A 23,099-nucleotide genomic window follows, 5' to 3' on the forward strand; every position below is an offset into this window, starting at 1 on the left:
AAAACAAAGACAGTCTTGCGGTTGTTGCACTTTTGATTTTTTTTTTTTTTTTTAACATGTGCCATTGCTCTTTCTTTCTATTGCATGCTTTAAAGACCACCTACCCAATCCAGGCTCCTTTGCTGGCCTTCCAGAGAGAATTAAAACCAAGAGAGTGTGCAGCTGAAGGTCCAGTGGCCATCATGAGCCCATGATCTAGTTAAATTAAAACTGACAGTTGCATGCCCCTTTAATAGTCTCCTACCCATTTAATTCAGTGATATCTTCCAGTCCTTTTGCTAAATAGCTGATACATTAGAAAAGGTCCTAAAGCATTCCTTATTGTATTCTACTTGCAGAGGCCACTTTATTTTGTTTAATATATATTGTTATTCCAAGGTTGGGATAAGTTCTCTTGGCCCTTTTCTTAATAACGTGTACTTATTTCATTTAGCATTTTCTCTTTTCTATTCCATTCCATTCCCTCCTTATATTTTCCATATTTTTCACATTCCAAAATATTTTTCTGCATTGGTTTTTGACATGTAAAGATAAGACATATATCAGTATAAAAAAAAAAAATAATCCCCCAGCCTGTATTGTGATGAACAACAGATGCGAATGACAGCAGTGAAAAAAAAAAAACCCAAGCATTCTCCTTCTTCTATCTTGAAGGACATTTTAAAAAAAGGGAGGAAAAATATTTGGAACCGGGATGAGAACGTCAGTCTACTGAGGGTTTAATTTTTATCCTTATTTTATTAGGAAGGGGAAACAGAGGCAGAAAGACTTGCCCAAATGAGTCAGTCATTCAGCCGAAACAGATGTGCTGGCATGATTCTGGCGTCTTTCAGAAATACCAAGATTCATTTTGATTGTGAAATACTTGCTGAAGTGCATTCCCAGGGAGCCTCAAAGAGGTTTCATTTCAGAGCTAGAGGTTTAAGCCTGTTCTGATGTGAAGTAGATAATACCTCATATTTCAATCAGACCATGAGCAAGGACTCAGAACAATCAAATTCAGCTCCTTTGCCCTTCGTGCCATACTTCACATCTTCATACAGCACTAGCAGAGACTTTGAGCCCATGGAAACCGGAGTGAACTCGCAGTGTTGCAGCTATGAGCAGGATTGAGAGTAACTAGACTTGGAGTCACTGGCAAATTTCAACAGTTCTTTCTGATCCATCTACTGGGGGAATTTCATCAGGATAATTTCATCCCTGTCACTTCAGATATAAAGTAATTTTAGTGATGACGCAAGTCTCCAAAGTGATGTATTCTTGGTTTGCTTCCTTCTGCCCCTCTTGGGACAGCCAGCTAGAGCAATTGGCTTGCTGTTCAGGGTGTAATTTGGTTCATGATTAAAGTCCTCCCTCTCCCACGCGCTGTCACTGTCCTCAGCGCTCTATCCAAAGGGAATCTAACACAGATAGCTGGAGACGATTCCTGACCTTGAATTGCCAAGAAAAGATGTGGAGTTGCAATGTCAGGCATTGAGTTTAGTTAAGTGGCTGATCACAGCTCCATTTGCAGTACAGGCACCTCAGGGAGGCAGAACAAAATGTATTTATTCTGCATGGCACCGAAAGGCAACATAAAACTTCAAAATACACCAGAAGCTGCTTAGCCAAAGCAGCAGAGAAATCAATATAGGCTGCTAAATTAACTTCAAAAGCAGAGTGAGTGTTGGGTTGATGCCCCATAGTCATCTGCAGCTGCCTCCTAACCTCTGGAGGAACTGTCATCTTCATGCAGGTTCAGGGGAATGCATGTCTAATGCACTACCTTAGGAGCACTCTGAAAAGGCTTTCAGACCTTCCTTAGAGAGGAGTCAGAGTCTGAATAAATTTTATATCCCAGCAAGATTACACAGGAGAGAACCCATGCTGTTATGAATAATAAATGAGGCATACAGAGGATAGTCTAAAAGACCCAGTTTAGCCATTTGTTTTGATTTTCTTATGAATAAGGTTGCTGTTGTTACTTGAACAATTGGAAAATCAGCTTTTTTAATAACTTTTTTTTTTTTTAAAGGAAGAGGTGGAGGAATTTAAATTGCAGGTATTTTCATTGTGACTGTTTTCAGAAAAATGCCTTGCAAACACATTTCTACATAGAGAGCACAGGGCTTAGGATGCTTTGACAGTAGCCAAAGCAAGCAGCAGAACATGTGAATGCCTCCAGACTGCTTCCAGGGTTTTGTTCCATGGCCAAAAACTGAGACGTAGGCTCACAGCATGAGACAGCAAACTTCTCTGTCTTTACGTGCTCGCACATGAGGTAGATTTAACATAAGAGACTGTTATGCTCCCCCCTGCTTCTCCCCTTCTATTCCTCCCTCAAAATCTTGGTTTAACAACTAAGGGAATAATATGGAAGCAATTCCAGATCTAGTGATACTGAAGGCCGATGAAACAACTTTGCCAGTCGCAGCACATATTTATCAAAACATCTGTGCTTGTGAACCCTCTAGAAAGATCAGTTTCAGTGTGTTTCAACAGGTTTCTTCTGTCTTGTGCATGTGGATGGCCAAGTATTGGAAGATCTCTTAGATTATGTGTGTGCTTCCTAGGGCCGCTCAGAAGATAGGGTCAAGGTGCCAGAAGGACATACAATTTCTGCTCAGGAGGAGCTGGATAGGTACAGGTGCTTGCCTTCATTTCTTTTTCTGCCACTCAAGAAACTTGGGATGAGCTCTTTGACTGGTAGGGCATCATGCCCTAAGAAACAGATGAATTCCATCATCACAGGGCAACCTTTCTTAACCTCCCTTTCAACTTGCCTGTTTTCCTAAGAGCCTCCTCAGCTAATGGGAGTTAATTGTCCCCAGGGTAAGGAAATCAGCTATAATTCCTGGCTGTAAGGGTTTAGTCTCTTAGATATCATCACTGGCATTGGGAGCCTGACAGTAATTAAAGGTAGTTAGCCACTGTTTGGTGAATACAAACCTCTGCAGGCAACAGTTATAGCTTGCTGCCATTCCCTTACCCTGGAGGAGATGAACTGTTGAGGACTGCTGTATTTGTACCTTGAGCCCTTTTGCAACCCCCAGCATAACTCTGACCTTCAGGGACACTGTTGTGAAGCAACCGTGAGGGATTCTCTTACCAAATCCTGGTTCCCAATTCATGCAATGGCTGGAAATATGGGCCGGCGGTCTACAGAGCATGTTTTCAGGATGACTTTCGAGAAGCCTGCCCAGTATGTATGAGGTATGTGTGTCTGTTGGCGAACATAAAATCCCCAGATCTATATGGGTGGTAATAGATCCTGTCCGAGAGAAACTTTGATCACCCATGTGTAATTTTCTCATATGCAGATGTCAACTTTCATAAACCCTATAGTTTTGGTTTCAGATTAACGTGAAAGTTTTGCCCCTGCTTATTTTGTATTGCCTAAGAAAGGTTGACTGGCTCCTTAAAACGTTGTCAGCCCTGATTAGATCAACCTTTAGGAATCATCTGGTAGAACCCTGGCATGAACTTGTATTTGGAAATCTTTATTTGAACTGTCTTCTGCTCCAGTTTTGCTTATATATTGAAACAAGCAGACAGTAATGCTGTCATCTGGTGTCCTTCAGTTAAGTGGGTCGTAAGAGATATTATTAGATGATTAAGTGATTTCTGAGGGATTAGTTGGAGAATGGCTTCTGTGGGTTTCCTGCTTATGCATGAGTGGGAGCAAGTTATGAAAGCAGGGGAATGGCAAGAGGTTTGAGCTGGCCGGGGAGCTTGGGTAGAGACATGAGGACCTTGGAGTGGAAAGAGGCGAGTGTGGCTGCCTCTCATGGCACGCTGCAGCCGGGCTATGGGCACGGGCCAAAAAGAGGGGAAAGAGGTGTAGAGGTGCCAGTCACAAAGGAAGAAGATGAGACCTGGTTGATGCGTAGCCTTGAGAGCTGGAGGAAGCTCTGCTTTCTGCTGTCCAGAGCCAGCTAGCTTTGCCAGTAAGTCAGATGAGATTTCAGCTTTCCATAAAAGCTGGGCTAAGGCCATGTGGCCACTTTGAAAACTTTGCAAAGGTAGCAACAACTGCAACTTCTGTAAAACACAGATTATTCCCCGCCTCCATGTAATTCTCTGCTGCATCAGCAAAAGCATCAACAAGCAAGTTATCTATTATCTCACGTTTCTCCATGCCCAATCTTTAAGCCAGTTGTTGCCTTTGACTGCTCAGTTTGTTGTGCAGAGCTTTTTCAGAGCTTGGGGAAGCAGGCAGAGTTTAGTCACCTTTGCTTTGGAGTTATATCAGTAAATCCTAAGCCTCTTACCCAGATCATCTCCAGTCTCTTCCTCCTCTTCTGCTTCTGAACAAAGGGCCGCAGATAGAGATCACAATCCAGAGCCAGAAGAAGCCGTCTTCCGAACATGTTTATGCATGTAGAATATTTCCCAGAAGCAAATGTATTTTTCTAATCTCAAGACTTTGCTTTGTACATTGAGATCAGACCTTGAGCAATAGAAATTCGCTGCCAGGCTTCCCCTCTGCTATGTACAAATACTGCATATCAAAGGTATCAGACACAGGATTCATCTGTTTAAAACTGATTTATTAGAACTTGTGAAACCAGGTTTTATTCACATGGCGCTGCATGGTTTAACTGTGGGATAGCATCACTGAAGGCATATCACTTGCTTAAGGTCTAAACAGAGTCAGAAATGGGGAGGAACATGTTGAGTAGCCAATGACAAAGTGGGGGGGTGCAGTGATATCTGCCAGGTATTTCAAGCATCACATAACTCCTTGATTCTGTCTGGTCAGCTTTGAAAGTTACTATTGAAGAGTAATTTTTTTTTTTCGGATATTCAAAGCCTATATTTTTAAAAGCTCTATTACAGTTAGCACTCAGAGCCATTCTGTCCTGCCACTGTTGAAACAACTGTCCTGTTTTCATGTTGCACCTGTATCTCCATGGGGTACCCAAAGGATAACTCAGTCTGTTGTTGTCTGTTACCTCTCTCGCTGTGCGGGGTTGTTACGCTGACAGCTCTGGCGTGTCTGCTTCTGCCATGTGAGTATTTTCCCTCCCCGAGAGCCAAGCTGGCACCAGCACCTGTCTTTTGAACATCCCCAAAGAGCTTTCCAACAGGAGGAAATTCCTGGATGGGGCTGTGCTCTGCGGGTGACTCCGCAGTATCAGCGGACGCAGCCCTCTCTGATGTTAAACCGAGCGCCCGGTTCTCTCTGAGCTGCCACGTTGTCACTGGTAGCTTGAAGAGCCCTTAGCTCCCCTTTAAACTGATGGAAATCACAAAATCTTAGTTTCTTATAGGATGACGACTTGAATTTCAAACTGTACTGGAACTGCTGAACTGAGGTGAATTATAAACAAACGTGCCAAGCCATCAAATCCCAAAGACTTTTAAATTACCAATATATTTCAGATGCAAAATCCTTACTATTCAATCTTCTTTCCTGCTGTGCAACATAACACTAGATACCTAATCGCATTCTCTGATAGATTTGCTTTTTATTAAAATAGTGGGCTTATTTTAGTGCTCTGCTACTGCTGCTATATACGGTTGTAAATTAAATCAGTGGAGATATATAGACGTCCATATGCTGATATAAAAATAAAAGTAAAAATCATTCAGCATTGCATATTTGAGGATGCAAGGGGTTTTTGTTTGCTTGCTTTGCTGACTAAGCTACTCCTAGGGCTGGTCCTGATCACAGGATTTCAGCCGACAGCGACCGGTGGAAGTAAACTTCTTTAAAACTGGCATGAATCAGACTGGCATGAATCCAGGGAGCTGAATCATAGTCTCTCTGTGTTTGTATTCATGTCCATTAAAAGCAGATAAAAGGAATTTTTCAATAAGGGATGAAGGAGAGATATTATAGGAGGAAAATACAGTGATAATGATATCTGAGGATGTTTCTTAATTGGTTTTCGAAGTGTAAAATATTAAGCTGGTCAGTGAGGGAATGGGATAGGCAGAATTATGGATTCTTGGGTGTTTATGTTGGTCCAAAGGAAAATGAAATTTAGGAAGTGCCAGCATGGAAGGAGGCTTGAATATTCAAAGCAGACTGAAGAGTCTGTAGGTAATTTTGCATTCAGTCAAAGAAATAGATGCATTGAATGTTTCCTCCATGCACCCAAAACTCCCTTTTGGGTCTGTGCATGTGTGTAGATGCATTCAGTCAATGCTGCTTATTCACAGAATTGCTCTGAACAACCTGCAGCCTTCAACAGCAATCAATTATTTACAAAGGTAAGAAACAGCCACAACTCTTATTCATTGCGGGTATGCCTGTGTCTGGGTAGGATGGGGGCAATTTTCAAATCTCATTCACCTGATGGATGTGGAAGAGAAGCCATGGGAGGTGAGGACACCCTACCAGAAACAAGCTGCCTTCTTGCTGTTAGTATCCAGGAAGTCTCTGTGGTGCAGATGTGACACCAATAGCAAAACCTATTTCATGGTCCTGTCCCGTGAAGAAGCCGTGAGTATCAGCAACCACACCAAAGAGCTAGTGGGGGCTGCGGAGAGGAAACTCTTCAAAATAACAAACACGATCTGTCCGTCCTGGTGGACCGTGGTAGTTACTCGGAGATGCCACTGCCTAAACCCCATCAAAGTAAAAGCACATCACTGCTATCTGTTGTTGTTCTGGTTTGGGGTTTGTTTTTAAAATGATTCCAGCATGTTGGCTTATGGTTCTGAAACCCTGCAATTCTTTGACAGAAAATGTTGGTTTAGTTTGTTAATCAGAGTTGTGAATCCAAATATCTATCTGACACAAAGGACTTGTGTGAGTGGCTGTGATGAAGCACAAGAGGATTATAATAATCCTTGTCACCAGGGGAACCAGTCTCAGCAAGGCTTTGTCTCCTCCTCCATCCTCAGGTCCCTGCTACCTGGCAGAATGGCTTTGTGGGGATGGAGGGGATCAGGATTTGTCCTGAGCTATCACAAGCCATGGGGCTGCTCTGTTTGGGGTGGGATTTTATTTTTTTTTTTCCTCCAAGAGAGCTTAGCACATGTTTTTCATCACATCTCATTGTGGGTAACAGACAAACCAATGGTTCATTTAGACTGGAAAAACAAGGGAGTTCTTCATCAACAGAGAAGAGATGTTCTGGAGTAAACTCTGAACAGCACTAGTGGTGACAAAAGCTGAACTGCTTTTAAGACACAGATCAATAAATGAGTGAGATACTAGTGCTAAGAATCTATAGTGACCTCAATTAGGGTTAATAGCTTTACAAGAGATATTAAGCCTGATTCGTGTTGGAGACAATTTCACTGTATGAATCTTGGATCTGACCTGTGTTGCTGTCTTCTAGTAGAGCAGCAGTCCAACTACACTGGTGTCACTCCTGATTTGCACTGCTGGAAAAGAAGAATGGAGCCAACGCAGTTACAGGGTATTTTCTGTAATACATTACTCAGGTTTTATAGAACCCTACTGGTTTTCTGCCTCTTAAACACTTTAAAATTTTCTAACATAAAGGGTTGTTTGGAAGGCTAAGAGTATTCAGGAGGGATGAGGTGGTGAAGCAGCCAAAGGTGTGTGATAAATTAATGTAATTACTCAGCTTTGCACTATAACTTGGAGATGTCCCCTCTACATGTGCAGTGCATGCATTAGTATGCAGTAATAGCGATAACATAGCATCAACATAAACAGAGATGGACATGTAAACGCCATGTGTTTATTTCTAGATAAATTGCATTGCCACATCTGGCTCCGTAATAGCTTTCATGCTATTTTTACTCCAGACTTTCCTTTCATAGGACTTTTGTTCAACTTCCCACTGCCTCTCCCCCCTCCTCTTTGCCTCTGACTGCGCTCCACGTGCACTTGGGCATGTCAGCGAACACGCAAAATCACATCAGCGGCTCAATCACAGAAGGAGGGAGAAGGTAACCCCTTTATTTTGCAAATCGACAGTTACTTCTCTGGTTGCTCTATCCAACTGTTCCTCCTGGCTGAAGGACTTGGTTTGGCTACTTCAGTTGGCTGAAATTACTGCTGCTGAAATAACCTTCCAGACTTCTTGTTCTGGCCCTGTCTTTAGACCCTCTCTGTGGAGCAATCCTCTCAATCACAGCAAAATTCTTTTCCTTCAAAGCTTCATATACCTTGGCCTGTTCAATCCATTCTCTTATCCCAGTCTTACACACTTACCCTCATCCACCGCTCCTCTACTGCGGTTCGGAATAACAGCAATTTGTTTCACTTTGGGCCAGTTACCCAAGCTTGTAAAGGACAATTTAAAGTGAAATACGCCATTTTCCAGGAGCAGAGGTGTGGCAGTGGTTTCCATTGCTCGTCTGTGCCTTTGCACAAGTGTTCACTGTACGAGGACTTCTTTATGAAGGCAGGTAACTTCTTCACAGATTTTTCTGTAATTAAGACCTGTGGTTGCTGTCTTCAGTCTTCCACACTGGTGATGAAAACTAAAATTGGAGAGGAGCTCTAAGAGCCAAATCTACCAGTTACTTGATCAAGCAATGCCTTTTTATGCTATGGGATTTCTCAGCTGGGAGATAAACCCCATAAATAACCATCCAAGAACCCATGAGAATGAACATTTTCCTCCCATAACAGATGGTTAGCAGAGATATCGCAGTGAGATGATCTTTACTACTCTACCGTACAGTTTTGTTCTGCCTTCCAACTGTACAAGTCCTCCACAGTCTGCATTCAGGAGGGTGCAAAAAGTTGTTCAAAACCATTTTTTCCTTTCCTTGTCTCTGTGAAAACAGTGTGAACGTGGCACTGCACTCTGAAGAGGTTCTGCAAAGAGTCTCACCCCCACCTTAAGATATTTCTAGGGAGAAGTTTTCAGTCTTTGTATTTACGCAAAACTAATATAAGAAAATTAGTACTGTCCTTTACTCCCAGAGTGAAAACTTTAGAAAGTATTTTTTAATAGATTTTTTTGTCTTACTGAGTGGCTTTCCCTGTGGTGCAGCAATAAGTAGTTACGAGCAATTAGCCAATGAAATATTTCACTTTGAGAGAACCTGTGATTCAATATATAAGCATAAGTCCATCTGCAGTGGACTGTTCTTAATATCCCTGGATCTGCAATAATATGTTTAATTAAATCCAAAATGAAGTTTCTATTGCTCATTTTCAGGCTTCTTTTTCTCAAAGCAGCTCTGTGTAAATGTTCTTACAAATTATTATGAGACCGAATGATTTCAGGTGAGAATACCAATCCAAAATCGGAGTTTTTCAGAAAATATTCTAAACAAAATGCAGAACCAAGTGTTTGATTCTCAGTAATTTGAGTAATTTATATAGCAGCTTCTTCACAAATTGTTTTGAGGTAAATATTCATGGCCAAAAGCAAAGTCACAGCTCAAAAATACCAGTGAATAATGGATGCAACATGCAATAGAATAATTCACAGCCATGCTTACACATAGTCTCTCATAATAAAAATGAGCACTGCTCTGCTTCATACCTTTGTGGCTTTAATAATCACACTCAGATAGCAATTCTGTGAAAGTCCTGTCACACCTGGGTAGCCCCATTTGTCCATTACAAATGCTGTTTCCTCTTGCTTGTGTTTTTATGCACTCTAACTAATAAGGACATTACAAATACTCAAGCCTTGGAAGTAAATCTTTTTTCTTTGGAATTAAAATAAACACCATTCAGTCACAATGGCTTTAACTTTTGTTCCCTCTTGTTTTGTCTCTTGCTTAAAACAATAATAATAATAAAAACCATCCTGTCTTGGTTAGGCATTTCCCGAGTCAGTACTAAACTAAACACAGCAATGACTTTCTGTAGGCAGCCGGAGTTATTACAAACACAGAGGTGTCCCTATACTAGGTGCAAAACGCGCTCAGCTAAATGCATATTGCCTTTAGAGCACTCCCAGCCTGACTAGAAGCACATACACTAGACAGGACTTTAGAGAGATGTTTATAATTTGATCGGTGATAAAACTGCAACTGCACTTCTGTATCAGATTTCCAAATCACGTCAGGTTCATTCAGCAGGGTAATTCAAAGACCATCTAGGCTTTGATGGTTCCACAGTTTACAGGAAGTGAGAGCTGTGCTAATATTGTCAGTGGATGCTTTTGTATGGGTCACACAGTACAGTAACTTCTAAAGCTTCTGCTTGGCTGAGGTCTGATGTCAAAGTACCCTCACCCTTTTACAGAACTGACTTTATTCTCCAGTGGGTATCTATAATGATTTTTGACAATAACCTACAAGAACCCTGCTATTCACGGTTTTATTAATCTTTTGTTCTATCCTTCCTCATCCATATGTCCTGGTTAGAATTTGGTGGTTAGTGATTGTTTGAGACAGATTGATCGACACTTTGCTGCAAGCATTACAACTAGACCAAATTTTCATTCCAATTGTTATTTTACCACTTTGAGCTAGAACTGTGACGCTGAAGTGCAGCGATGATGCAGTGAGATGCTGTGATGCTACATGGTGTATAGCAGAAAGACTAATGTATGCATGGGGTCCTCCAAATAGACTTACAAATTATAAGTAAGTGAAGCCCAGCAACTGGGAGAGATATGTTTTCCAAATTCACACATTTCATCATGTCTGCCTACAGACTGAATGATTGCAAGAGATGGTAGGGTGAGTTGATTGGCATGAGTGGAATGTCCACGTTAGAAAAAGAAACAGCATCTTGATGTTATATTGACTTTTAAAGTTGTTTGTTCTAAAGAAATACTCGTTTCTTTGAAAGTCGGCGGAAATTGTATACGGCTTGACTGACATGCAAACAGTTCTGCACAGCCCTATGGGGCAGGAAAGTGGAGCTGGAAATTTTTGTTCTTTTTGATAGAGTAGACTTACTGGGTTGCAGTAGCAATACTTTCCGAAATGTTCCATTTCGGCAACCATTTGCCATTTACTGAGCGAAAGGATTAGACAATCAAATAATTATGGTATACTGTAAATATCTGAAGACAGACAAGTCCTCAGAGAGCATCTTTGACTTTTTTTAGAAAACAGGACAATGAATGACCTTTCCCTGTAAGGGATAGTGAGGCCTATGGAGGCAGGAGATCGGACTGGAGAAGTTGGAGGATAGGTTTTCTGTGTGTTCAATACAAACCTCATTATTTTCTGTCTCTCTTTTCTTCTCCTACCCCCCCCCCCGCCTATTTAGACCACAAAACCTCCTGAGCAGGAATTGTCTTGCATGTTCCCAGATTTGCTGGAAATTCCAGGGACCACTGTAATGCAAGTAATGTAAAGCAACATTTGGTCCATGTTACTGCAAGAAGAGTTTGAAAATGAAAAGGAAGACATTAGGCTGGGGAGAACATCAACAAGCATCAGATGAAGTTATCATCCAGGCTGGCTGTTAGCCAAGTTGCTGCAAGCCTCATTGGAGTTTGCCTTATGAAATGCCAATTCCAGCAAAGTCAGAACCTGCCTGTGAACACAGTGGGGCTGGAAATGAGAAAGCTTTTAACCATCAGTGAGATGAGCTTCTGCAAGAGCCTCTTACTAGGATTCACTGAAGCACATGGACTTGTTTTAAGGTAGAGGTTTTTTTCAAACTATGCTAAGATGATGTGATAGGTACCTGCAGTATAAAGGGACTGGGCACAGTGTCCAAAGAGGTCCTGTCCATTGTTCTTATCACATTCTGCATATCTGAGTAGGGAAAAAAAAATAAATTTCTAAGCACTAAAACTCTAGTTTAAGTTCTGAACAAAACTTGAGTTCAGCTCCTTTATTCAAATCCATCCCAAACAGGGGGAGCTTAACTGCATACTGAACCTGCTGGCAGTGTACTAGAGTAATTTGTTTCCTTCCATTCTCTGCAGACAAAGATTCCTAAGCTATAAGAACTGAATAGGATAATTTCTTTAAAATGCCTTTCCTTCTTTACTTTTTATATTGCCTTTGGCAATTTTAAGCCTTCAAAGACAGCTCAGTTTCTTAACAGTTTTCCTGACAGGCTGTACTACAGAAGTAAGACTTTAATTGAGCACACTAGCGTCCAAATACGATACCCTGTACAGCTGACTGATGAGTTTTTAATTACCCTGGATACCTCAGGAAAAGTAGGCATACCAGAAATACACAGGTAGTTTTCATTTAGGTCTTGTCTTTTCTTTTCCCAATGTTACTTCATCTGTTCCACTGTGATAAATAGGAAGAGGGCAAATGGACATCCTAAATCTAGACAGTGAATTTCATGCTGGTCAAAAGAAGATTTCATGTTTTTTCCACAGTCCCAAGGATTAGAATCAGCAAAAAGAAGTTACAGCAAAAAAAAGTTACAGCTAAAAATCTTTCTGTTAAAGAAGCCATTTTATCAAAAACTGGAAGAGGATAAGTTTTGCTGATCAGACTGCTTATGGCTATAATGAGATTTGTTTCATTTAGAGGATGATCTTGAAACTGAATCTTCTGTATCAAATACAAAGATGTGGAGTCAGATTCTTTTTCAAATTCTCCCAATGTTGCTGTTCCAGTTTGCTGATCTTACCCACCCAGCAAGTTCACTACTCTGGCTTGTCTCCCTCTCCTGAAAGTTTTCATGAGAATTGTTGAAAGGTTTCATTTTTTTGTTCCGCTGTGGAATGAAAATCAAATGTCAAAATCATGACGCCTGGGGCTTTGGGGTTCTCTTTTCCCTTTAATGGAATGAGATTGCTGTTTTTAGTCTGCCTCCATGTACTGAAATGACTTCTCAATTTAAATTGCCATTACTGAGAGGAAGACGACTGTAGTTTGGGTATCAGTTCCCTGGGACCTGCAACCTGCCTGGCAAGAAAACAGCGTCAGGTAGACTTTATCTCATTTAAATGCCATTATTCCAAGGACTTGCTCAATCTATTGTATCCCGAAGTGGGGGAGACACCGCAGAGAATGGAAAGATGGATGGCAGGCTTGGATGAATGCCCCACTTAAATTCTCTATATTAGATTGTCATGCTTTTCCTGGCCCAGATGCTAACATCTAACACATTTTTAATACTATTGCCTGTTGAGATCCTATTAGAAAATGATTCAGAGTCTGGAAAGTTAGGGGGGGGAAAAAAAAGAAGTTAATTCCCTAGAAATAATACAGTCATTATGTGTACACACAATTCAATATGTAACTTGGGTTTTTTTATAGCTTCTCTACCATCCTGTACACCAGCTTTTTAAAATTGCAGTCACATTCATTATAAAGTAAATGCCTAATGCAAGTGATTCTCAAAACAGTTTGTAATTTAAATTCCTATTGGAAATAAAAGTAATGACCCGCAATAGCTCATTAGTGGCCTTGCAAATGTTCATTTCCTTTCTCTTTGTCTTTCTCCTTGTTTTCTCCCCTTGCTAAAAGACAGGGGAGTTTAAAGGTTTAGAGTACCTTTAGAGATATCCATCTCTAATGACCCATGAAAATGAACATTCGATTCCTGAATAAGGAAATCATCATTCCCTGGTGTTTTCAAGGAAATAAGCATGTTCACTTAGCAATCCATGAGGAAGCTAGATAATCCAAATAATTTTAAGGAATTATTTTATATTTATGCCCAGGAGATTTATTTTTTTTTTAATTGTTCTAAAATGTCAAACCAAATACTGAGAAGTCCAAGAAGTCCCTGAAAAGATAGATATGGACACTTGGGACTTGAACGCAGGTTTTTTTCTAAGGATACCCTGGATGCTGCTACGCTACCAAAGGCTTATCTGGTTTATCTGGAGATGCACAGGGAGAGGGTGCCTGCCCTCTCTGTGCCCTACGCCAGCATCCCCTTGCAGCACTACTGCCTCAGCATCAAATGGCACTCGGCAATTGGTGTGCATCAAGACAGCCCATCTCCAATGGCTTCTCTGTCGGCTGAAGAAGACTTAGCATCTGCCATGCAGATGATCCTTGGATTGCTGTGGAAAATGACGCAGGAGAAGAGGGAACATGGGATTGCAGTGCGATTTTTCGTTACTTAGTCCCAGGAGCAGTATTTAACAGCGCTTACTCTGGAATGGTGTTATCCTTAAAAATATGCTCATCCTTAATAATTTGCTGCCTGGTTCACCTGGGTCCCTTATTGCCCTGAAGTCCTCAGTCCTCCTGCACCACTCCCTGTTTATCTCCTTTATGGTGGCTCATGCGGCAGCATTTGCTGTTGGTGTGGAAATGCAAAAGTGCGCTCTCCACCAAAGCCATCGTAGCAAAAATTCTGTGGGATTAAATCTCCTGTATCCCATGTGGCTTGAGCACATTCTGCTGTAGGGTGTTCTCAGAGGGAAAATAAGGGAAAAAAAAAATCTTATTTATATTTAGTTTCTCTTTACCCCAGTGATTCTCCTTCTCATTAGCAATTGAGACGTAGGGATTGTCAGCATACTGATGAAGACTGGTAGGGGCAGGCCTTAATGCAAACCTCTCTAGAATATAAAATAAAAGATTGCTTGCCTGTAGAAGTCTCTCATAAGCGCTTACCAGAAGTTAAGTTTCACTAACTACTTTCTGTGTGTGTGAAGGGATTATTTTGGCAACGTGTGCATGAAACAAAACCTGGTAACATGCTTAAAAGCACTACCTATTGTTGGAATTTGGGTTATTCAGTACAGTCATTAGATCACACCCAATAATTCTGTAAAAATTGTTTTTTTCCATCCTAAGGTCAATTCACTTCTATTGAATTGCTTCAAGCAGGTTTCTCCAAAGCACAATGCTCCTCTGCGAGCCAACACCACCGTGGCTGTTACCTGTTTTGTTGATGATTATTTTAGGTCATCTGAGGACCAGCTTTGACTGAGTTTGGACAAAACTACCTCATTTGACCTCTGTTGAGTTTCTTCTTTTAAAAGAAACTAGTCAAGGGATGCTCTTTCTCAGTCCTGTCCTCTGCTTTCTTGCCTAAACTCTGAGACCACTTCTCTCTGACTGGTGAGACTATACTGGAAGCATCTTCTTCTCCCTGTGCTGGAAGGCAGCTGCTCTCAGCCTGGTGTTATGTCTACCTCTCAATGGAGAGAAACAAAAGCTCAACCCCCAGTTTCTCATAACGCTCATGCACTAAGTTGTTTTCTTTTTAAAAATTTTAGCTCTATTCTTTTATTCATATCTACTTAACACACTCATTGGCTTGCTTCCTCCTTGTTTAGCGTGTACTCTGGTGTGTCAGTCGTCTAGCTTTGCCCATCAGGTTCGTGTCAGATGTGATGCTAACCGCCTATTCCAAATTTCACTTTAAAACAATAACGTTCTCACTTTGTTCAGTATAAACTGACTACACAGTACCACCTGCTGATGGACCGGCATCACAAACCTGGCTTTTATTACTGATTTTTTTCGAAGGCAGAGTTGTCTGTGATGGCCTTGCTTCTTAGCAAGGGGCCCTATGTATGAGGTAGGAATGCTCTCGTGTTCATGCAGTGCTTTAGACTGTCATCTGCTACCACTTAGCAAAAGGATAATGCTGTGTCAGAAGGAGATTTGTGCTTTAGAAGAAAGAGTGAATAGTCTCCATTTTTCAGAACCTAAAAGGGCAGAAAAAAAATTAGAGTGTAAGCCAGCAGGCCTAAGGCTATTCTGATTTACATCAGAATCTGTATAGGCCCTGTATGGCTTACAAAGCCTAGTAATCATCTACGTCTACTTCTGTCACCCATCCCAAAGTTCAGGAATGAAGTATCCGAGTATCAAGGTCATTATGTTTCATTAGTCTTCATTAACATGAGAGCTGAGCTTGGTCTGATCTCTTATTTCAAAAGCTTTGACCACTGAGGCACTAAACCCCTTGTCCTCTTCAAAATTCAGGAAATAAACTTGTGTAATCTCAAGGCTTGTACTTTACTGTATGAACAATACAGTGAAATATTGATTATAGTTTTTTCAGTTGTTGACTCTGAATCCATCACTCACCCCAGGAAAATTCCAGTAACTTTTGGCCTAATAAATGTTTGCAGAATCTGCCCCTTCCTAGGGAACAAAATCAGTGTAATCACAGCCAGATAACTGTCAGAGAGAAACAGTGCAAAGCCAAGAAAAAGAGGCGACACAGCCAGAACTTGGTATTTTGCAAATCCAGATTCTTGTCTCCCTCAGTTATCTATAGGGCAATTAAAAACAGTTTATCCTATGTCCAATAAAACAATGTCACTTTCAAGATCTTCCTTTCTCCTCAATTTGCATGGTTTTCTGTCTCTTTTTTTCTTTTTCTTCTTTTAAGATGTGAAATACTCTGGTGCACGGGTTTTGGTTTAGGAAGGCTTGCTTTTTTCTTTTCATTTCATCAGGACAGAGTTCCATTTGTTCAGCATCTGCACAGGACAACATCTGGAGCCTCAGGAAATTCAGCTGCTCTGTGTATGATGCTTAAATGAAATTACTTTTTCATGCACTTCAGAAGAGTATCAAGAGCATCTCTCTGACCAAACAGGGCCTTTTGTTCTCCTCCAGCAAGTGTTTCTCATTAAAAATGTCATCTCCCTAACAAATTGCTTCATTGCCTTTGCAGCTGGGGTTATTGTTTTCATGGTTTCGTACTTGTGTGATTCTCTAAGGGAGCAGAAAGTCAGGGGAAATGGCGCTTGGTTTCTTCTCTATTTGCCCCATTCATGTCGTGCTTTGGCTTCCCACCTTTGGGGTGGAGTGCCATATACGTACCTCTTTACCCTCTGGATTTGCACAGCACGCGGGCTGCCTGCACAAGGCTGCCTTGAGGTTTTGTTTATTTTCTCCAGTTATTCTTCCCAAGTATGCAGGGCAGATGGGTCTGCAAGAAAACCTAAATTACCCTTAGGGACTTGGGAAGTTTGCTGTGACTTTTCATGAAAAGTCTGACCAGAAATAAAACTAGAGGCTAGGAGAAGGAGGTGGAGGAGTTCAAAAAGGGAGACAGCAGCAGTCTGTGCCTACTGCAGCAGGCTCTAACAGTGCAGAGGACGTGCAGTCCCTTACAATAGCGAGCAACCCTGCAATAAACCTCACCTAGCAGCGTAGAACTGAAGGGGCTATATCATTTCAGTGAAGAACTGCTTAGAAAATGTCAAAACTTCAAAAAAATATTTTGCAAGGAGGATACCGTTTAAACCCCAAACATAAAAACCTCATTTTTTTTCCCACTCACCTCTCACTTTTCAACCAAGATTACCTCTTTTGTGCATTTTGAAAAATGTATTTTATTGTTTCCTCACTTGAAAAGAGATATACACCAAAATCTTAAAATCACAGAATGTTTCAGGTTGTAAGAGACCTCTAGAGGTCATCGAGACCAACCCTCACTAAAAGCATGGTTAGCATTGAAGTCTAATTTCAAATGGCAAGTTATAAATAATCTAGAGGCTACATCTCACTTGTATAAGTGTTCATTGCATGGTAACACACCATCTGCTTAACCTGATATCTCTTTTTTTGTAGGTGACTACAAATTACTCCTTAATAATTTCACCAACCATATAAACTTGCTGGGTAATCAATTTATACAGGCTTATTGCCCACTTTCACAGTTCTAGTGCTAGTCCCGCAGTATTTGCAGGTTTTTCTTAAAGGTTTTCTTTGATTCCTGGAGTCATCTCTTTTTCTGAGAATGCAAATTTTCAGTTTTTCAAATGGCAGGAGCTAACGGAGAAATGCTGAAAGGCTCATGCCTAAAGCATCATAATTGAGAATGTAAGTAATATCCTCTCAATTTCATAATTCTTCACAAATCACAAATCTCATCGTTATTTAGACATTCTGCTGTTTAGAGCTTTGGCTTGTAATTCCAATTTCTCCTTAATTTTTTTTAAAAAAGGATAGGAATAGTTGTAAATCAGGGGTTTTTTTCCTGTTTTGGTGAGTGGTTTCATAATGGGCTGGCTTTCTAGTTTTGTTTCTCTGTTTCCTCTGGGACACCAACAGCCGTTTAGCTCACAAACCACAACAGTTACCTTTGGTTGTCTCGGGCACAACTGATTTGACCATGTCACCTCTCCTCATCCTTCCATCCAACTTCCACCCAATGAAAAAAGTTTCCCTGTGTTAAATATAGCACCAGTCAGCCTTCCTGTGTGGCAGCTCCGCTCCAGGCTGTAGCAGAAACATTGGGCACCACACTGTGGAAAATAAGTATGTAGCAGTTGTAAATATACACGTATATTTATATATATAAAATGGTGCTAGAACCCACAGTCTATAATTTGTGGGTGACCTTTAACTACATGAGGATAAATGGTTACAAATGAGGACCTCTGGTCTTGGCTGTTGTAACCTATTTTCTTACCCTTGTTAGTAAATCAAAAAACATGTATATCCACGGGGTTTTTTTTTTAGTGTAACATTTGGCTTAGATTTAAGTAAAGTGGAAAACCAAACAAATAAATATGATTATCCTGCAGTGTTTTGTTTCATGGGATCAGGTTCTGAAATAAGCAAAGTGTGTGGGATACTTTAAGGTCTGTAAGACAGACACGGGCTATTCCCATAATGAAATCTACTCCCTGAATTAGGTCTTTGTGCTATTAGGAGCTTTTTCTTCTGTTTATTTTGCTACAAGACTGCATTTTTTGCTGGAGCCCAGCAGCATGTTAAACTTTTGATTTTCAGAGGCCCTTGCGTGATGAAGCTGGTCACACGAAGCCCTCTTCTTGAAGCACCAACTATGGTCAGAGGGTAAGCTCAGTGTCCAAGATCGAGGGTGTACCAGGATTGATTTTGAAATGCACCCATAAGGGCTATTTGTGCTGGGGATGTGCACAGAACTTTGGGAACAGGATGGAAACAAATACATTTGTTACAGGTAGATCATTAAATAGCTGTTGGGTGATGGTGACTCCCTGAGAGCAACAGGTAGGGAAAACTGGAAGGAGACGTAGCACTCAAAAGCTGTAAATTGTGTTCCCATCCCCTTTAGCTATTTTTTTCCTATCCTTACTTAAACGTGCATGTAAGAGCTTTCCCTTTCTATTTGTTCATCACAACACAGAGAAATAAGTTTTAGCAGGTCTTCCATGACCTGATGGAGTCAATGACTCTCTGGGCTCTTGATTTCTCCACCTTAATTTCGGTGGGTTAATTTCTCTGTGGCAGTCTCTGATTGCTGCTGATCTGTGGCCCATCTGCCTTTTGCTTTGAAGTTGAGATATTCTTGTCACAACGGAGAATAAATGTTGGGCTTCATGAATTCATCAGCTTATTACCCATTTGTTTCAAGCCTTTCCTGAACAGAGGGAGCAAAATGAAAAAACCCCAACCAAAAGTAAAAAACCCTGCTAGCCCATCTGTATGTGGATTTCCTTTCTTTCATCTCTCTTTCATCCTTTCTTCATCTCCACTAAAACTCATTTAAAATGCCTACTTTGTCATCTGGGCTATACCATACACATTCCATCTCAAGGTCAGCTGTTTATTTCCTATTTCCTTAGAGTACTTGCCCCAGTCAAATCCCTGCCACATTTTATCTCCCTCTTACCAGTCTGACATTTAAGGCTTTGTGGTTTGCTCCCATAAGCTCAGGAATGCCTTTCCCTGGGTTTGCACAGGTCTCCTGACCCTACGTGTATACAGTTGACAGATTTCATAGGCTTCTCAATTCCGGGTGCTGCTCAGCACCTATCCATCTTTTCTGCTTTCACTCTTACGAAGGAAGTTCTTCAGGGTTTCTTCACCAGAATGATAGCCCTGCCCAGAGCTCAGTGGCTGCTCAGAGCCCTTCAGCTACCTGCAGCATCTGGAAGAAGACTGAATTCATCAGCTCAGTTTCTCTATAAAGACAGCGAGGATCAAGAAGGAAGAATAGAAATAACTATTGATCCCATGGTCAAATTAGCCTCACACAGGAACCCTGGCTCGGTGGATCCCCGTGAGTCTGGCACCTCTTTTAGTGCCTGCAAGGCTGGAAACATTATTTGAGAAAGCATGTTCCTGAGAGGTAACTTCACAGGGGAAAAAAAAGAAAGCATTGCTGGCATCATAGAAGAAGGGGTATGTAGGGAGCTAGACAGGATTGCTAATGGCAACAGGATTTTAATTTGGTTAGAGCTATATAAACAATTGCAAACAGTGCCAAGGCAGCCAGTAAAGTGGTGGGGGAAAAAAGCCAGCCAAAACCAGTGGTGACTTCTGAGATGCCTAGAAAGATGTGCATCTTTTCAACTGGGGAGGGTGAGAAGGGAAAGAGCATTATAAACATGAGTGTTAGGGTTTTTACTCTTGAGAAGAAACAAGCCTAAGGGGCCAGGTTTGAGTTCCTTTGGGCCCAGAGGGGAGAAGAGATATCACTCTTGGAAAAAACCTGGAGTGTAGCACTGAGATTAGAAGCAGGGCTCTGGCAGAAAAAGGCCCATAGCAAGGACCTATGATACACTCCAGATCACGCCGTGTTAGTGCTGCCCTTTGCACGGGTTACTGTCCTGCCGTTCTGCAAATCCTCATGTACTGCATTAAACCCATGGGCTCTCTACACAGCTCTGATACAGATATGAATCTTCACAAATAGTCCCCTTGTCTGTACGCTCCCCAGTCTCACTTCATCTCCCGTGAAGGTTTAAGGAATTGTGCAGTTCCACAACTTCCTGAAATATTTCCTGTCGGTATTTTCCTTCTTCTTATACTGAGCTTCCTGATGGTTTATCCTTCTGGTTATCACAGCGATATAATATCTGAGTGTTCCTCATGGAAAAAAAGAAAAGTTAGCAAAAGCAAGGTTGGAATATCTCTGGTTCTTGTCTACTTTATGGCTAAAAAGATCTCTTTCCTTCAGATGTGGAGGGATGGTGATGCTGTGAATGTCATCCTGCTTATGAGGCAAAAGGGGAATGGTTTTCATTGTTTCCCAGAGGTACTCTAACTGGATTTGTCTCATTTCCTCTGCAAGTTCGTTCCACAGCTGGATCTCTTCAGCCAGAAGACTTTGTCTCTGGCTTTTGCACTTTGTGTTCTGGACTTCGTGATCCTCACTGTTGTGGAGAAGTACAGCTGTCCAGCCAGTGTACAGACGGAGAGGAGGTTTGCAGTGTACCACGCACTGTACTAATTACTCTGAAGATGAACTCTGAAGACATCAGTTAGGAAGAGAGGCCGACTAAGAGCACGTGGAAGTCATGGACTGGTTTGTTGTGGGTGAAGTCAGGCAAAGGAACAAGTCACAAGGGAGTCCTTGCTTTCAGTTTGTATTTGCCTTCAGATACTGTGTCTGAGTCATGGACACTGTGCACAGCTCCAATGCAGACACATCTGGGGACTGCAGGTGCCTCTTCTCTGAGTTATTGAAGTTGTGTAAGTTCCATTCTTTTGTTTTTAATATACCTTTCTTGTGCAAGATTCATTATTCTGGCTTCTATACCTAAATCCTGCTCCCTGAAGAGGTGGAAAATCTCATATCCAGGAATTTGTGGCTGTCTTGGTAAACCCTTAAGAGCTCACCGAGATTAAGGATTAGTTTCTGCCCCAAACTTGTCCCTTTCATTCTCTTTTACTAAAACCTACATTCAGGCAGACATGGTGCTCGCGTAGAGCCATTCAGCAGAGGATGGGACACAGGCGTTCAGCTGCAACCACCTGGGACCTACGCTGTTCTTCATTGTGGATGTAGCTTACATCTTTCTCCTTTGTGGCTTCAACAGTCTTCCTTGCTCTTGTGAACCATTTCCTTCTGATTTACATCTGCATGGGGGTAGCTAAACTGTTATCACAGAGTTGCTTATTAAAAACTACCTCCATGATGCTGTTTCCTTCTGCTGCCACCCATTTGCTCATGTTTGAATACAAGGGTGATTGCACCCTCCCTGCCCTCCAAGCCTGGCTCCAGAAGTCCACTCCAGCTGATCCTATCCCACCTCCAAGCTGCCTAGCCCCACCTTGTAGCTGGTTGCTGGTACTTGGCAGCACACTTTGTTCTCAGAGGTGTTTCAGTTACTGATGGGTGAGTGACTTGATGCAGAGTTGGGTTTGAATAAGCTCCCATAAATTGTAATGCTTGACTGTAGGTTATCCAAACTTCTGGGCCTTTTGAGACTCTAAATTGGTCTGGAAGATCCAGGCTGCTTTCTGAGATTTTGGTACTTCCTGATTCATGGCAACAGGTTCTTGCATGAGAGGTCAGCATTTTTGCTTCTTGTTTCAGCAGGATCCTGCAAATTGAGTGAGCAAACAAGCAAAACCATCAGACCCAGCTACTCAGCCAGGTGGGAGCATGAAGGAGCTGCAAGGACCTGTCTGGTTCCTTATGCTGGAGACGTGCATTTCCAGAACCTCTAGGTTGGCATTTGAGAGAGAGCGGACTGGAGAGACTGTCTATTGGCACAAAATTGGATTTGGCACCTTAGTTCACTAGTCCAAGGGTAAGTCTAGATGGAGGAGGGATGCTTCACCCCAAAAAGTGGCCAATGGACCTGGATTTGTTCAGAAAAAAGAAAAATAGATGAAGCTGTGACTGTTAGATTAAAGTGTGTAGTTTTGCTTGCAATACAACCCCTCGTAACTGTGTGTGTACAAACATCTATAGTGTACATGGCTAATACAATATCCTGTCTGTGGGGACAGTAGGAGAATTGGACGTGAGCAGACCAAGCAGTCCCTTGGCAGAGCCTCACAGGTTCCAGCATGCAGTAGCTCAGTGACTTTCAAGCCAAAAATCTTGTCCGGATCATTGTATTTAATAGCCACCGATGAACCTATCCTCCCAGATTTTGTCTATACAGTTTTTAAACACATTAACGCTGGTAATTTATAATTACTAAGGCAGGAAGACTAATGTGGAGGAAGAGAAAGTCCAGTCTTTTGCAAATCTCCATAAAGATCCAGCTGTTTCTTAAAAAAAAAAAAAAAAAAAAAAAGGAAAAAACCCAACCAAACAAAAAACCCCAAACTGGTCAAAGATTTGGGTAGATTCTTCTGTGGAATAAAACCACTTATTCCTATAACGGCAGTTGTGAATGGATTCCCTACAGAATTTGGGGATGGGATAGAGCTTATATCTGCACTGCCAAGTCTGTGAGACAAAAAAAGCAGTCCTCTGACCTGATGATGTCATTTATTTTCACTCACCTTTGAATCCATTTTTCTTACCTCAGCCCAAAAGCACTGGATAAACAAAATCATTTTGCCAAACATGGACATTAAATGGGAAGGGAAAAAAGAAACCCCAAAACCCTACGTTCCCATTACATTATAGCATATTCTTCAGAGCAATTTTGCAATGTCCTGGTGTTTTTGCTTTACATACTGTAACCCTCCCT

At 41.5% G+C, this 23,099-nt stretch overlaps 1 long non-coding RNA gene across 2 annotated transcripts in view; it reads left to right on the top strand.

The window, feature by feature from the left end:
- LOC142603499 (uncharacterized) overlaps positions 1 to 23,099 on the top strand; it is a 274,639-nt gene that overhangs the window by 242,750 nt on the left and 8,790 nt on the right. For both annotated transcript variants that reach the window (XR_012837443.1, XR_012837444.1), the window contains exons 4-5: positions 11,096 to 11,474; positions 21,986 to 22,202. This is a non-coding gene — a long non-coding RNA (uncharacterized LOC142603499). The remainder of the gene's footprint in view (positions 1 to 11,095; positions 11,475 to 21,985; positions 22,203 to 23,099) is intronic.

The sequence above is a fragment of the Balearica regulorum genome, chromosome 12 (assembly GCF_011004875.1).
Source record: "Balearica regulorum gibbericeps isolate bBalReg1 chromosome 12, bBalReg1.pri, whole genome shotgun sequence".
NCBI classification, from domain to species: Eukaryota; Metazoa; Chordata; class Aves; order Gruiformes; family Gruidae; genus Balearica; species Balearica regulorum.